We start from the raw sequence: 17,454 nt of genomic DNA on the forward strand, positions 1-17,454 counted from the left end.
ATTTTTCACATTCTGCCATGTTAAATTGAAAATAACCCTCATGGCATTCCGCTGTTTCCCATAAACTCATTCCAAAACAAAATCTTACAAAACTAGTCCTGAATTCAGAAACACTTGCTTAACAACCCCCTAAGTTGTCAGGGCAATACACAGAACACTCAGAGAGAATTGAGAGTTCAAAGTGTAAAACAAGACCAAAAACTCCAGACCCCTGTTGGACTTTTTTCTGTCAGTGATCTCATAATTTGTTGGAATTAATTGAAAATCAGCCATGTTCACAGAGTACCTGTAATCCTATTACAGACCTTGCCCCATACTCTGACCTTCATCTTCTGCAGTTTAAAGGTAAAAAAAATGCATGGCTGATCTTTAATTAATTTAAGAAATTTAACATTGCTGCCTATGATAGCGCAGGCATGCTCAGTAAGAACCAACTGCCAGTGTTCTAAAAGCCAGACCCACAGTGGTTTGGCTTGGCTAACCCACTCCAGATAGTCATGTTTAAATGGATTGAGGAGAACCATGTATGCTGCCTTGAGCTCCTTGGAGGAAAGGCATAAGAGCCCTGTTGAATCAGGCCAAAGGCTCAGTATAGAGGCAGGATATAAATGAAATGCATATACAGACATACAAAAACAAAACGTAAGTATTTAAGATGATATACAACAAAATTAAAAGCCAATTCAACACAGCTGCAGAAACAACAGAAAAATGCATAATTAACCTGCTCCCACAAATCCTTTAAAAAAAAGAAAAGGTTTTCGGACAGCAACACCTTCAGACAACTAAAATTTCCAGATTTCCTTGGCTGAAAAACCATAAAAGGTCTGAAACAGGCTTAACAAAGCAGAAACTGGTTTGTCTGTCTTCAGAGGTCATCAGTTATCTCCTTGTCCTAAGGCATGACATGAAGGCATAAGGAGGTTTGCTGCAGATTAATGACATATTTACAAATAAAAGTGTGCATTTTAAAAGACAGTGTTTGTTGTTAACTCTTTTTTTAGGACATATATTGTGAACAGCAGCCAATTAATTTGCTTATACATCATTTAGCTACAATCAGGATAGTCTATATCTTCATCTCATGAAGTCTTCTTCCTTGTGGCGTTGGCTAAGATTAAATATTATTTGCATGAGAACAAAAAATCTGTATACCAACAGTTGGTTGGCTCCCCATCTTCCTTAAGCTTCAGGCAACTTAAGTCATTTTTATTTCCCCGAACCTTGCAGTATGGTTTAAAGGTCTGTTTCTCTGTTTTTATGTTGAATGGTTTTAACCATGCTATTGATTTTACTGTGAATTTTATTTCAATATTTGAACTGTTTCTTACTGTAATTTAATGATTCTTATTGTATTTTAAAATTTAGTTTTTATAAGCCTCTTTGAGTTTATTTTATAAAGTAAAGTAGCAGGGTATAAATTTTTGTATAAATAAACATGAAGCTAAGCCAGCCTGGGTCTGGCTGAGAGGCTGCCTGGGGACTACACTGACTGGCAGTGTCTATACAGGATTTCGGGCAGGGGTCTCTCCTAAATCCTATGTGGAGATGCTGGGGATTGAGACTTGAGTTCCATGCTAGAAGAAATGTAGGGTCGCCATAAGTCGTAGTCAACTTGGAGGCACATAACAAAAAACCACTTTAAACAGTCATGGTTTCCCCCTGAAGAAGTCTGGGAACTGTAGCTTGTAAAAGATGCTGAAAGTTATTGGGAGACACCTACTCCCCTCACAGAGCTACAATTCCCAGCATGGTTTAACAATCAGTCCGTCTTCCCAGGGAACGGTAGCCACATGTGTATTGGTCAAAACTGCAGAGCTTGGAAAAGTTACTTTTTTGAACTACAGCTCCCATCAGCCCAATCCAGTGGCCATGCTGGCTGGGGCTGATGGGAGTTGTAGTTTAAAAAAGTAACTTTTCCAAGCTCTGGAAAAGTTTCATTTTTGCTATATATGGAAGGACGAATCTTTCAATTTCGGTCTCTCATCTTTCCAGTCCTAAGTTGCAATTCACATTTCTTCATCAGTGTGCAATTTATTTATTTATTTATTTATTTAAAGTCCTCTTGAAAATTCATCAGCCTTTTAGGGTGAATTTCTTCTAATTTTTAATACACATTTTTGCAAGCTATTTTCCCTGTTCTAAAGCTTTTTCGCATGCTATTTTCACCAATATGTGCATTCTTATTTAAATTTTACCCAGATGCATTTTTATATGCATTACCTGGCTGGAGAACTGCACAGCAAATTGTGGAGAAGTGTGAATTTCGAAAGGTAGCTGCGTTTCTATTTGCATATTGTTTCAGGAGGGGCAAATGAAGTAAGTTTGCCTTGAAATGTGAGCTGAACCTAATCTCTCCTTGTCCGTCATCTCAGTAGGGTGTTGCCTGTGGCAGTTGTCTTGAAGAACACCTCTACTTCAGAATTTATTGCTGAATGTAATAAATCAACTGTAAATGCATTTTTTTCCTAATTATGTTTACACAGAAGTAAGCCTTGCATGGTTCAGTGGGATTTAGTCCCCAGGAAGTGTGGTTAGGATTGCACCCTGCATTTCACATCTGCTACACCACCAACAGAGACATAATTTGACCACACTTGGGAGACGTTTTCTTTGTCATAGGATAAGGAGATCAGCGACAAAGTTTGAGAATTCCAGTCTTCCTCTGTATTGAGAAATGAGCTTCTCTCAGCCACAATTGTCTTTGAGAGATGGGCTCAGTGATGAAGCACAGTCTGCCTCTGAATACCAGTTGCTGGGAATCACAAGTTGGGAGAATGCTGTTGCCCTCAATTCTTACTTTCAGGCGTTGCATAGGTATTTGGTTGGCCACTGTGAGATGATGGGCCACTGGCCTAATCCCAGAGGGCTCTTCTTGTATTCCGACCTGTCAACAATCTGTGATAGCATCTCTTGCATTTCACTAAATGCCACTGATGTCTTGATCCTGGGCAGGTGGCAGCTTGTTTCTTACTTGGCTATAATATAATCTGTGATCAGATCCTTGCGCTCAGAAGCGGAACCTGCATTCTTTGCCATCTCTCTCCTTGGTAAAAATCAAAAGTTGACAATGCACACAGTACAGGTATTTTTAAAAAATAACCCCACATCATACCAGGCATTTAATAAACAATTTAAAACATGTAAGTAGGGATGGGCTACAGAGCTCAGTGATATTGCCCGCTGTAATTTCACCTGCTCTAATTTGCAACATGAGAGGGAAGTGAGGGACACAAATCAGCTGAATCAAACCCTCCTTCTTGTTAGCTTCACTACAATCACCAAGTGGATGTTTCTCACCACATTCCACCTTCTGGTTACCACCACTGAACAGCCCTTTAAGTGACCTCCTGCCTGGACTACTGCAAAGTATCCTGCATAAAACTCCCCTTGAAGATGGTTTGGAGGCTGCAGCTAGTGTAGTATGCAGCAGCTAGTTTGATGAGTGGGGCAGCCTTATGGGACCATATGTCACTGGTCCTGACAGTGCTGCACAGTATCTGGCTCAATTCAAGGTGTTAATACTCATGTACAAAGTCCTAAACAGCTTGGTACCCAAGTACTTAAATGAGGGCAGTATTGTTATTCACTAATTGGCAAAAAAAACCCTTGCATTTAAGAATGTACCTGTAGCCAACAGATCTTTCTATCAAACTTTAAAAAGCAGGGAAATTGTGCACCTATAGTGAATGCACCAGGGGAGCAGGAGACCTGACCTCCTCTCTGAGATATTGTACTGCCCTACAAAGTTGTAAAAATGCAAAGACAATTTGGGTTGATGTTTCACAGTCCAATCCACTTCCTGTGTCGCTTGGAGGAATTTAGTAACATGTGCCTCTGAGCATATGGTGAATGGAAAACACTGTGAACAGTATCGGTGTTTTTCAGGGTTTCCCCACCCTTGCAGACACTTGCAGTCTCCCACCCAAATTTAAACCAAAGCTGTTCCTGGCCACATCCACACCAGACCTTTATTTTATTTTAGACTGTCATGGCTTCCCCCAAAGAATCCTGAGAAGTGTAGTTTGGAAGGATGCTGAGAGTTGTTAGGAGCTACCCTATTGTCCTCACAAGCTACAATAACAAGAAGAGGGGCTGACTGTTAAACTACTCCGGCCACTGGAGCTCTGTCAGTCAATCCATTTGATCTTCCTCACAACAATTCTATGAGGTAGATTAGGTTGAAAGGTGGGTAGCTGCCCAAGGTCAGTGAGCTTCATGGCTGAGTGGGTCTCCTCTGTCAGACTCCAACACTCTAACCACTACACTACACTGGCTGATTGACTGGGAAGGTTCATAATTTTTTAAAGAAAACAATAAAAATAAATGCAGAAAGCAGATGAGTTGATGGTCTCTGTTGAACTCATTTCTGTTGAAGAAAGAAAATGCAAGCTTTAAAAATCTGCAGGGCTGTTCAAAAATCAATGTCATTCTGAGAATAAGAAAGGGCCAATGGCTTTCATACAGCTGTTCCACAAATCAGATATTACGCATGCCAAATGAACATGTGCAAAGTAACATTTTTGCCTCTGGGCTATCTGTGCCACATTTTTAAAAGCCAGACAGGAAAGACTAGAGTGGTTATAGAAGAGGAAGAATTCTAATCTTTCTCATAGCCACATTACAACATCAGGGAAGCTCAATTTCAGGCAGATATACGTAAATACCAGCTACAGTCTCTGTAGTAGTGGTTTCCAAACATTTTATCAAGGAGAATATCCATCCATAGAATTAACGTGTCTTTCTTTGGGGCTGGTGTGATTATTCCCAGATCCCGAGATACGGTCTTAAGGAAGGGGGAAAACCGGAGCTCAGTGACAGAATATCTCCTTTGTATGCAAAAGGTCCTAGGCTTAATCTCCAACATCTCTAAGTACGACTAAGAGAGACCCTCCAGTCTGAAACCTGGAGAGCTGCTGCCAGTCCGTGTAGACAATACTGAGCTAGATGGACCAATGGTCACTGGTGCAGCTGAGAGACCAAATTGCCTAATCCTCATGGTGATGATGAGCCATTGTACCACTTGAACACTTTGCCACCACTTTACCAAGGTATGTCATGAGGAAGCAGCAGCAGATTAAGGATCAAGGCAGATGTACTTTGGGTTGGGATGGGGCTGGATGAGTGGCCTCAGCAGCAGAAGGCAATGTTCTACGCAGCAGAGAAAGGGGCTGCAACAGGGAGAATCGGGAACATGGGGCAGCAGTACAGTAATACCCCAGTTAACAAAGTAGATGTGTTCCTGGATATTACTTCTTTAACAGAAACTTTGATACCAGAGGTAGGAATAACATGGAAAGAATAGGCATAGGTTCCTACACCTGCTCATAGATAGTGGGGGCAGCTTCAACAGGGACTTTAAAGGGTGGCTACCTGGCACCCACCCACCCACTCCTCCTCCTCCTCCTCTGAATCGTATTGGATCCTTCCCTCCCCAGCCCTAGGAGAAAGCAAGAGATATCTTTAATGCAAAGCAAACACACAGGCGTGTCAGTTTCACCCTAGCAAAGCAAAGGCACAGGCCTGTCAATTTACTGATAGCAAATCAAAGACACAGGCCGGTCAGTTTCACCTTAAAGGAAAGGGAAAGGCTTGAAAGTTTGTCCATAGCAAAGCAAAGCTCATCAGTTTCACCTTAAAAAAGGCCTTGGTTAAAAGGAGCTTGGTTCCTTAAAGATTCCTTAACTGAGGTATTACTGTATTCAAAATATGAAGTAAAAGAAGTCCAATCAGTTACAGTCAATGGAGAGGCAGTGAATCTGTCAGTGAGGCAGTGAATCTGCTCCAGGTTTTAGTCCAAACTTTCAAGGAGCTTTCCAAGGTGCTTCAGCTGTCAGTGGGACAGTTAATCCACTCTGAGTTTTAGTCCAAACTAAAATCTGGAGATGATTCACTGCCCCACTGACATTGGGCCACCAGCCTCCACTGATTACAGCAGGGATCACCAATGCGGCTTCTGTAGTTGCCAGTGTGCCTATCACTACCTCCTATTGTGCTCATGAAAGGTTTCAGTAAATATCCCCTCAGAATTCCACAAACCGTCTCCTACATTGAGCACATTCCCATAAACATACATCCATTGATTGACTGATTTATTGCATTTATATGCCACCTTTTTCTCCAAGGAGCTCAAGGTGGTGCACATAAGTCTTCCCTTCCTCATTTAATCCCCACAACAACCCTGTGAGGTAGGTTAGGCTGAAAGGCAGTGTCACCCAGTGAGCTTCATGGCTGAGTGGGGATTTGAACCCTGGTCTACTCGGGTCCTGGTCCAACACTCTAATCACTACACCACACTGGCTCTAATTTCATTGGCTACCAGATATGCACAGGCTTTCTCTCCCTGAGCCAGCATGGCAGTAGCTAATATAGGTGCTGCCCCCACCACACACATTGATGTGGTAGCCATTTTGTGTCATGCCATGTACCCACAGCAGCCATTTCGTAACTGGCACCCACTGCCCTCTCCTAAAATTCCAAATGGGCTCCTGGCCACTCCTGACCTACACATTAAAAAACAAAACAATACTATAGCATGAACGTACTGCAGTTCCTGCTGTTACAGTCCAGAAATAATTGCCTATGTGTCTGTCTGGAAATAATGTTGTAAGCAAAGGAGATTTCTAAACTAGCTGAGACCATTTCCCCTGCCCTTGACAGACTTTGTCTGAAATCCAGAACCAACAAGGGTTGGTGACATCATCAACCACACTGGGCCTAGCCCTGAGCTAAGCAAGGCCTGGTGTGAGAGGGTGGAACCTTTCTAGATTTTTTTTCTCCACAGGTTGCTGTATACATGAGTTGGATGCATTCGGTATTATAAAACTACCAGAGAGAAATAGGAACTAATTTGGTTGGTCCTATTTCTTAGCAGAGATATAAAAATACAAGCAGCAGAATGAGAATAAACCAGCCCCACCTTTCTCTATATAAACAACAACAGACACAATCTTTTAGGTGAAAGAAAATAATGTTTACTTACGACCTCATATGTTAGGAACATAGGCTCTAGCTTAGAAGAAAGAAAATAGGAGTCTCAGTTCATTTTAGTGGTTTAGTATTGATGCTCTCAGAGAGAGCATCTGTGCCATGCGGCCTCTCTCAATGGTGGATAGATCAGCAAAGGAGAATATGCAAGAAATCCCCCAGGACAAAGGAGGAGGAAATCAGGTAAGTAACCCCACCCATTAGGAAGTTACATCATGGTAAAACAGGTACATGGGATATTTCCCCAAATATCCCTTAAAGGGAACATGCAACATTTGCCTATTCCAACAGGATGCTCTTGACCTTTGTCGTTATCTAAAGTCTTTGGGACATTTAGCCACTTTTGGAATGAGATGAAAGTCTAAATAAATTAAATATATCCCTTTGATTTATGAAGGAAAACTATGACATCACTCTGCTTGTTGCCACACCAGGGCCATGGCAGTCAGCAAAGGAGGTATTTTCTCCAATCTGCCCCTATTTTATTTATTTTGTGTGTGCATTTAAGTGCTGCAGAAAGGTGATAAGAGTTGTCAGGTCTGGAAAGCAAAGCTCTGTCTCCTGTCAGTGTCCTCCTTGCATTGATGCTGCCAAGTTTGGAATATCTTTGTTTTCAGTCTGGACATGAGCCGACAGGAGCTCAAATTCCCACAGAAGAGGATTTGCACCCTGATGGGATTGTTGTGACAATCTCCCCTCTCTGTGGAAGATCTCTTGCTTACTAATAGCCTCTTAGGGCTAAAAGGCTCTACTACGGCTTGAGTGCAGATGGAGACGAACTCCTAGTGGATGCAATTACACACTGGTAAGTGCCTATGGTAAGCTGTATTTAGGGGCAGTAAGGGCAGGAAAAAACAATATTTTGCTGCCACTATCAAATCATCAATCTGCTGCTCAGCGGAGCTCTTCAGAATTGTCCAGGGGCTATTACACTCTGGCCCCAGGGTCATGGTAGAACCATCTGAGGCCCCCTGTAATGAATTTGCTAGGCACTTCCAGGATAAAATCTTTAGCATCCTCCAGGACTTAGACTCCAGTGTTATAGCAGGTGAATCAAGAGAGGTATCCAGAGCACAGCCTTGTCCCGATTTCTTGGATGAGTTTCAGTTGGTGCAGCTTGAGGACGTTGACAAGGTGCTTGGACAGGTTCGTGCAACCACTTCTGTGCTGGATCCTTGACCTTCTTGGCTAATAAAAGCTAGCAGGGATGGAACAGCCGGCTGGGCCAGGGAGGTGATTAATGCCTCTCTGTGAGAGGGGGTGGTCCCTGGCTGCCTGAAAGAGGTGGTAGTGAGACCACTCCTGAAGAAACCCTCCCTGGACCCAGAAAATCTTAACAACTATAGGCCGGTAGCAAATGTTCCATTCCTGGGCAAGGTCCTTGAACGAGTGGTTGTGGGCCAGCTCCAGACACTCTTGGATGAGACTGATTATCTGGATCCATTTCAGTCGGGTTTCAGGCCTGGTTTTGGCACAGAAACAGCCTTGGTTGCCCTGTATGATAACGTTTGTCGGGAGAGAGACAGGGGGAGTGTGACTCTGTTGATTCTCCTTGATCTCTCAGCGGCTTTTGATACCATCGACCATGGTATCCTTCTGGGGAGACTGGCTGAGTTGGGAGTGGGAGGTACTGCATTGCAGTGGTTCCGCTCCTACTTGGCAGGTCACCTCCAGAAGGTGGTGCTTGGGGAACATTGCTTGGCACCCTGGACTCTCCAGTATGGGGTTCCGCAGGGGTCAGTTCTGTCCCCCATGCTGTTCAACATATACATGAAACCTTTGGGTGAGGTCATACGGAGCTTTGGAGTACGTTGCCATCAGTATGCTGATGACACGCAGCTCTATTTCTCCTTTTCATCTTCTTCAGGTGAGGCTGTCAATGTGCTGAACCGGTGCCTGGCTGCGACAATGGACTGGATGAGGGCTAATCAACTGAGGCTCAATCCAGACAAGACTGAGATGCTGCTAGTGGGTGGTTCTTCTGACCGGATGGTGGATGTCCAACCTGTCCTGGATGGGACTGTACTCCCACTGAAGGAGCAGGTTCATAGCTTAGGGGTTCTCCTAGAATCATCTCTGTCACTTGAGGCTCAGGTAGCCTCAGTGGCACGGAGTGCCTTCTACCAACTTTGGTTGGTGGCCCAAGTACGTCCCTATCTGGACAGGGATAACCTGGCTTCAGTTGTCCATGCTCTGGTAACCTCTAAATTAGATTACTGCAATGCACTCTACGTGGGGCTGCCTTTGAAGACGGTTCAGAAACTGCACCTTGTGCAAAATGCAGCGGCCAGATTGGTAACAGGGACCAGATGGTCCGAACATATAAAACTGATTCTGGCCCGCTTGCACTGGCTGCCTTTATGTTTCAGAGCTTGATTCAAGGGGCTGGTTTTGACCTATAAAGCCTTACACGTCTTGGGACCACAATACCTGATGGAATGCCTCTCCCAATACAAACCCACCCGTACACTACATTCAAGATCAAAGGCCCTCCTCCAGGTGCCTACACCAAGGGAAGCCCGGAGAATGGCAACAAGCAAGAGGACCTTCTAAGTGGTGGCCCCCAAATTATGGAATGATCATCTTGATGAGGTGTGCCTGGCAGCAACACTGTTATCTTTTTGGCGCCGGGTCAAGACTTTCCTCTTCTCCCAGGCATTTTAGCATGTGTTTTATATTGTTTTAAATGGTTTTTTAAAAGATGTATTTTAAATTGTATTTGTTTTAATGTTTTTAGTTACTGTAAACTGCCCAGAGAGCTTCGGCTATGGGGCGGTATACAAGTATAATAAATAAATAAATAAATAAATAAATAACTACCACAACATTACAGCATTTCAAATTGTGAGAAGTTCAATTTAAAAACTGGTTTCAGGGAAAGGCGCAGAGAAAGGAAGAACTAGCTAGCTTTCCCCAACCAAGTGACTTCCAAATGTCGACTACAGCTGCATGAGCCACTGCAGCCAATGGTCGTAGGAACATAGGAAGCCACCTTATGATGAGTTATACCATTGGTCCACCTAGCTCAGTGTTGTCTGCACTGACTGGCAGTGGCTCTCCAGGGTTTTGGGTGGGGAACATTCCCAGGCTTACTTGGAGACAGGGCTGCCAAGAGCGGGTTCAGGCCCCGATGAATTTTTTTTCCGGCCCCCCCAGCAAGGGCGGACCAGCTAAAAATCTTTACATTTAGAGAGTCAGAGTCAGCTACAGTTTTCTGCTTAGCTCTCCAGCCCTACATAAATAAACTTGAAATCTGTTTCAGTTATAAAAGCCTCTGAGTGAATTCCTGCACAATAGCATATCACATTATATATGACATTATATTAAATAAAATCAGCTTAACAAAATAATAAAATACAAACAAATGAACACTGAAAAGCAGTAACCGACGCAGTATAAAACAGCTCTAAGCAATCTCATCACACTGAAGCACACATTTGTCCGACAGAGACTAATGTCACATCCACACCATTCATTTAATGCACATTTTTGCCACTTTAACAGTCACGGCTTTTCCCTAACGCATTCTAGGAACTACAGTTTACCCCTCACAGAGCTACACTCTTAACAAAGCAGTTTCCAGGATTCTTTGGGGGAAGCCATGTGCTTTAAATGGATGGTGTGGATGTGATCTAAAATTCTTTTGATACTAAATTTATAATATTACACCAGTGAAAGCAATAAACCCTTTAAAATGGGGCTGGCCCTACCATTAGACAGAGTGAGGTTATTGTCTTAGATGGAGGATGGTGGGAGACACAGAGCAGACAGAGTTGCGTGTGCCATCTGACCTTCCCTTCTAGCTCTCAGGTGCAGTAAAGGACACTATCCCATCATCAGTGTTGAAGTAAGATTCAACTGCCAATCTGATTAGCTTTTGTACATGGAACTGGGGGAGGGGAAGTTGCCATCTTGTCCTTCACCCCCAGCAACAAAATGTCCCAGGATCAGTAGTGTAGTGACAAATTCACAAATGCAGGGTCACATTCATGACCCTCCTCCCTTTTTTGCTGCTGGGTTTGGAATGAGATCCTCCTTAATGCCTTCTCCTACAATAACATAAGTCCCCAAGAGCCAATAAGCATGAAAGGGGAGAGTGTTAGCTACTAGAACAATCTTCTCAGTGGCTGACACCTCCTTTTTCTTTGATTGGCTCCAATCAGCAGGAATGGACAAGGAAGCATGTTAGAAGATCTTCTAGGTGGCTAAGACACTCCCCTTTTGTGCTGATTGACAAGTAGGATGCTGGAGACACAGGGACCTTGCTGGGACCCTGCTCCCCAAACAGTAAGGGGTCTAGGACCCCTGAGACTCCAGGCAACTACATCCCTAACCTGCTTTAAAAGGCTGGGCAAACAGAACAATATTTGCTTAACAAACAAAAAAATCAACGTAAGTGCCAGGCAAATTTCCTGGGGGAGATCATTCCATAAGTGAGGAGCCACAACAAAGAAGTCCCTCTCCCTTACAACCACCTTCTAAACATTAGAGAGAGGGGGGGCATTGATTAGAGTATGAACAAATACGTATGAGAAGTGATCTTTTACATACCAAGGTACCAGGCTTTGCAAGACTTTATAGGTCAAAACCTATGGGCTGTCAGGAGTTGGAAGTCCAACAACATCAGTGGGACCATGGGCTCTCCATCCCTGGGTCACATGGTCATAATGCCTTATCCCAGACAGAATTCTTGCTTGAGTTTCTGGACCATGTTCAAATATTCAGGAGATGTTTCTCCACGGAGCTAAGATAGCCTAGGAATACTCATTGATGGTAGAAGAGGCAACTTGTCCAGATTTCTCTACCCCTTTAGTTTTGACTCAGACCAAAAGGCAGAGAGAGAAAGAGACATAGAGAGCTGAGTTTTTGTGAGCTAACAATATTTTAAGGTGCTGTCTTTCTTCCTGGAGCTCTGATGTAGGAGCAGTGGATTTTGGACTTTGTTTAATCTGTGCCTCCACCTATGCTCAACCTGTATGTTTGGAAACAAATGCAAATATTAGGAAATGCCAATAAGCCTGCAGCAACCTCCTTCCAATGGGAACCAAAATTAGGTATGCACTGTGTCCTGAAACTTCTTGCCACTCGGAGAAGTGGGGCATGCATTACATTATTTTAGTAAAATGAGTGAGTAGTACGTTTTTTAAAAAAGGACCAACCAACGATAGCACCAACTGGAATGACGCCTCTCCTGCTCTTCCTCAGTTGCAGGGGTGAGGCACATTTTTCAGCCTGAGGACCACATCCCCTTCTGGACCACCTTCCAAGGGCCACATGCCATTGGTGGGCAGGGCCAAAAGCAACTCTGGGTGAATGTTACCTAGTCTAGTTTCTTCATATACTCACACAGCCTCTCTGTCCTGCAGCCACACAAGCAAGCGGCATGATCAGAGTTCACAGACATCTTCCAGGCAGGCAACAACCCCCAGGATACACAACAGGGCCAAGGAGGGGTGCGGGTATTGGGAGAGAGGTCTGCGGCCTGGACAGAGTTCTGAGGGCCAAATAGAGAGACCTGGAGGGCCACATTCAGCCCCAGGCGCAAGAGTCCTCACCCCTACCCAATTGCTTTATTCTCGTCACCCAACATAATTCATTCACAATTTTTGAAACCTAAATGTTTTCCTACTTGTGGGAAAATGCATTAAATTGCCATGCCACAAACTCGTCTCAGTTTGCAGGCTCTTCATAATAAAGTATCATTACTGCATACTTCAGCACTAAGTCAAGAAATCCCAGCGCATAAAGGATGTGGTGGTTTTCCTTGGTGGCTTGCTTTATAAAAGTTACCTTGGCATGCTGCAATCCAGACATGTGTTCATTGGAACAACTGTGGAGCAGAGTGGGGGAAATTTTATTAGTCAGCAAAAAAGACAAAGAATGCTGCGTTTAAAAACTGGGACTCTGATGCAGTATCAGATAGCGTACAGGGAGATGTTTCCTTCAAAATGACGTGACAGGGACCCGAATGAGGACAATCCCACCAATAGTTGCTATTCTCCATCCACTGCTGTGCAAAAGCCTCTTTTATCACCATTCCAAGCTATCATGTCGGAAGAGCTTGCCAGACATTGTCTGTGGGCCTAACCTGGTGGCTTCCAGATTTTTTGGACTGCAACTCCCATCAGCTCTAGCTAGCACAAATCCAAACATCTGGAAGGCACCAAGTTAGGGGAGGTTGGCCTAATTTTTGTAAAGGCTGATTGATAGCAGACATGCCACCGCCATCTTTTTTTACAAAACACAAACACATGGAATTTAGATATAATATGGCAATGCTGTCAACTGTGATCTGAAAATTCTGCTAGCTATGCCTAATCTACCATGTCTTTGCTAAAATAATCATACTCACATGAGCTAGTATTATATACTCTCACAATATTTGCATTCTAATAATATTTTATTTCATTCTGAACTGTGTTCAATCTTTTTTAATGAGCAAAATAACTGCTAGCAGGGACCAGGCTATGTGGATTACTTGGATACTTTAACCCTATAGCACCAAAATACTCATAACTGAGAGGTATATGTGTGAGATTGATAATTTACACAGCCTTAAATCTAGAAAACCCATTATGCAGGGTGGTTGCGAACAAAATGCAACCATGAAAATACCCAAAGCCTTTATACGTTTAAAGTCAACCTGACAAAATTTGCACTGGTAAATATATTTCATTGAAAAGCCACCACTCAAGAAATAGAGCTTTTATGAAACTCCTCCAGCAGGTTTAAATTCTACAACCAGATTTTTGGACATATTTTCCATCTATTTTCCTTTTAAGTAGAGACATTATCCCAGTCTGCATCTGTTAATTGCTTGCTAAGATGTTTCAAAAGACTTTTTAAAAAGATGCTTTTAAGCATGTTTGTTTTAATATGTTTTTTGTTTGCGCTTGAGGTTCTTTCCGAGAGGAAGAACAGGATATAAATTTAATAAATAAGAACTATTTGTTATAAGATTATCTAGACTGAATATTTAGTAAACCACTCCTCTGTGGGCTGGTTCACGCACTTGTTGAATGTATGTGCGAGTGAGTAGTCAAACTATTCTATGTTTTAATTTATTTTAAGGGCTTTTTTAGCCCACTCTTCAGTCAAAAAGGCTTCCAGAACAGCTTACACAAGCTCAGTAATAAATAAGACAGATAGTCCCCACCTGCAGGCTTACCTTCTAAAATGCACAGCACAAAAGGAAAAAGGGATGAGGAGGGAAGAAGGAAAGAAGCAAACCCAGGTGTTACAAACAAAACGCCTTAGCCCCTTTTAGGGGTCCTAATGGCTTGAGCTCACGCCCAGTACTCACCCAATAGAGTTCAGAAACGAACGAAACAATGATGGAGAAGGAGTATCTTTATTGCTAACACGTGCACGTGGAGAAGAGGCCAGGCCAGTTCTGGCAAAACTATGCATTGCTGGCCTTTTTATCAGTTTTGTTATGTTAATTACATTAGCATCATTATCATCATAACTACATCACTTTCATTTTCCATACATCACTTTAACCATGCCCACTGGTACCTTCCCCTCTCTTCCTAGTTCCATATTTGGAGTTGTTATTCACAACTTGTTTTGCTCATTTTAACCTTGGATGTTTCACTTATATCTGATACCTTTTTCTACAAACACAGCTGCATATTGCAACAAGACCTGATTTTCCCAGCTATAGCTATTTTGCAAACGCAGCTTTATACAAACAATACCAGTCAGCAAATTAGCATTTCTCTTTACACACACACAAGTAAATTAACTTGTCAGCAGATTATCACACAAGCAAATTAACTGTCAGAGGGATGCTACAATTCCCAAACCAAGCAATATCTATATTTAAGTAGACTTCAGTGTCACAATTCCCCCCTTAGAAGCTTTCTGATATTTATATCATATAGCTTCTTCATTCTGAATAACTTGTTGATACATAATTCTGCCATACATTTGCATACTACTTTTAGCTGCTGCATTATCTGCTATACTGCGAATACCTTTCATAATGATCGGTAATAAGCAAGGTAAAAGCATACATCCCAATAAAATCAGAACAACCAATACAATCATTGTCTTCATTCCTCCAAACCAGTTGAACCAACTTCCCCAGTTTCCAAGATTTATTCCTTTCCAGGTTTGCACTGGGGTATAAGCAAGCTTTTTGATCTTGTTAGCAATGTCTTTTACTACTTCGCCATTGTCATCAATTTTCAAACAACACTCTGTCAAATTTAGGAGTCCGCAGACCCCTCGTTCTTTGGCTAATAAATAATCCAAGGCCAGTCTGTTTTGGAGTATAGCCTCTCTCATTTGTGTTGATTGATCAGCAAGCAATGTTAAGGCTTTAGCTGTTTGATTGGTTATTATCTCCAATACCACCTGAAGTCTAATGAGGCGATTCAAAATATATATTGGGCCACGGTATCCCGCTGTGCCATCATGTGCCCATGAGGCAGGATCATAAGTTGCAATGATACGTTCTGGAGGCCAAGCATCTTCCCAATCATTCCCTTGGCCCTTTGTCAGAGAAAGATCAAGTGCCCTTTTCTTTCTTTCAGACTGTTCTTCATCAAACACTGGGATTAAGGGATTCAAACCTCCACCTTTTATTGCATATTGGGGTTGTATAATCCCAATATAACATATGCCTGTCCAATTAATTGGTAAAATTGAGTAGGCTATAGATCCACAAATCCAATAATGGCCTTTTAATGCCGGAAGTGCTTCTTTGTTAAACATAGATTTATTAATTTGATATGGGATGTAGTATGATTCATTTCAATTTTAAAAGGGAGTCATTATGGCAATGCCTCTTCTCCTCGATCCGCTCTCACAGGCCTGGGCAGGCTGAAAATAGCCTGGTGTGCACTTTTCCCAACCCCCTGTGGACCACGCCCGAGGCAAAGAGGAATGCCAGCAAGATGAGTCCTGGCGGAATGTCGCCAAATTGTTACAAACAAAATGCCTTAGCCCCTTTTAGGGGTCCTAATGGCTTGAGCTCGCTCCCAGTACTCACCCAATAGAGTTCAGAAACGAACGAAACAATGATGGAGAAGGAGTATCTTTATTGCTAACACGTGCACGTGGAGAAGAGGCCAGGCCAGTTCTGGCAAAGCTATGCATTGCTGGCCTTTTTATCAGTTTTGTTATGTTAATTACATTAGCATCATATCAACATAACTACATCACTTTCATTTTCCATACATCACTTTAACCATGCCCACTGGTACCTTCCCCTCTCTTCCTAGTTCCATATTTGGAGTTGTTATTCACAACTTGTTTTGCTCATTTCAACCTTGGATGTTTCACTTATATCTGATACCTTTTTCTACAAACACAGCTGCATATTGCAACAAGACCTGATTTTCCCAGCTATAGCTATTTTGCAAACACAGCTTTATACAAACAATACCAGTCAGCAAATTAGCATTTCTCTTTACACACACACAAGTAAATTAACTTGTCAGCAGATTATCACACAAGCAAATTAACTGTCAGAGGGATGCTACAATTCCCAAGCCAAGCAATATCTATATTTAAGTAGACTTCAGTGTCACACAGGCACCAATTCCTATAGTTACAAAGTTATTGTTAAAACTACCTATTGTGTTCTAAGGATATTTCACAAGATTTTGCAAGTTCTGTGGGCATGGGGGGGAAATAAAATCCAAAGCTGCTTTCTGAAGAGCTGGGATGAAGGGAGAAGTCTCTGTCAGTTTAGCTCAGAAGCTTCCCAAGCAGCTGAACAGCCTTCCCCAATGTAATGCTCTCCAGATATTTCAGATTACAACTCCCACCAATTGCAGTCCAAAATAGCTAGAGGCCACTAGGTTGGGGAAAGCTGACCTAGGGTGCATCAGGAGGTTTATTTATTTTATTTATTTGTTAGATTTTTATACCGCCCCACTAGCATAGCTCTCTGGGCGGTGTACAACAAAAATACAAATATATACAATAAAACTCCATAGTATAATATAACAAAAACATATAAAAATAAGGAAACTAAAATCAATTACAGCAAACTAAAAACAAATTTAAAGTTAGATTAAAATGCCATAGAAAAGAGGAAGGTTTTAACTTGGCGCCGAAAGGATAGCAATGTCGGCGCCAAGCGCACCTCATCGGGGAGACTATTCCACAGTTCGGGGGCCACCACTGAGAAGGCCCTAGTTCTTGTTACCACCTCCGAGCCTCTCTATGAGTCGGAACTCGAAGGAGGGCCTTCGATGTAGAGCGCAGTGTACGGGCAGATTCATATCGGGAGAGGCGATCCAACAGGTATTGTGGTCCCGCGCCATATAAGGCTTTATAGGTTAAAACCAACACTTTGAATCTGGCCCGGAAGCGTATTGGTAGCCAGTGCAGACCAGCCAGAACAGGTGTTATGTGTTCAGACCGCTTGGTCCACATTATCAATCTGGCCGCCGTGTTTTGCACTAGCTGTAGCTTCCGGACTGTCTTCAAAGGCAGCCCTACGTAGAGCAT

General features: G+C 42.7%; 1 long non-coding RNA gene across 1 annotated transcript; it reads right to left on the bottom strand.

Moving 5' to 3' along the window:
* Positions 1-649: 649 nt before the first annotated feature.
* Positions 650-14,368, bottom strand: LOC133363819 (uncharacterized). The gene is made up of 3 exons (XR_009757775.1): positions 14,291-14,368; positions 11,539-11,959; positions 650-4,369 (listed from the first exon to the last, which is right to left on the bottom strand). It is a non-coding gene; the product is annotated as an uncharacterized LOC133363819 (long non-coding RNA).
* Between the last annotated feature and the right edge of the window lie 3,086 nt (positions 14,369-17,454).

This window comes from Rhineura floridana, chromosome 9, assembly GCF_030035675.1.
Source record: "Rhineura floridana isolate rRhiFlo1 chromosome 9, rRhiFlo1.hap2, whole genome shotgun sequence".
Taxonomy (NCBI): domain Eukaryota; kingdom Metazoa; phylum Chordata; class Lepidosauria; order Squamata; family Rhineuridae; genus Rhineura; species Rhineura floridana.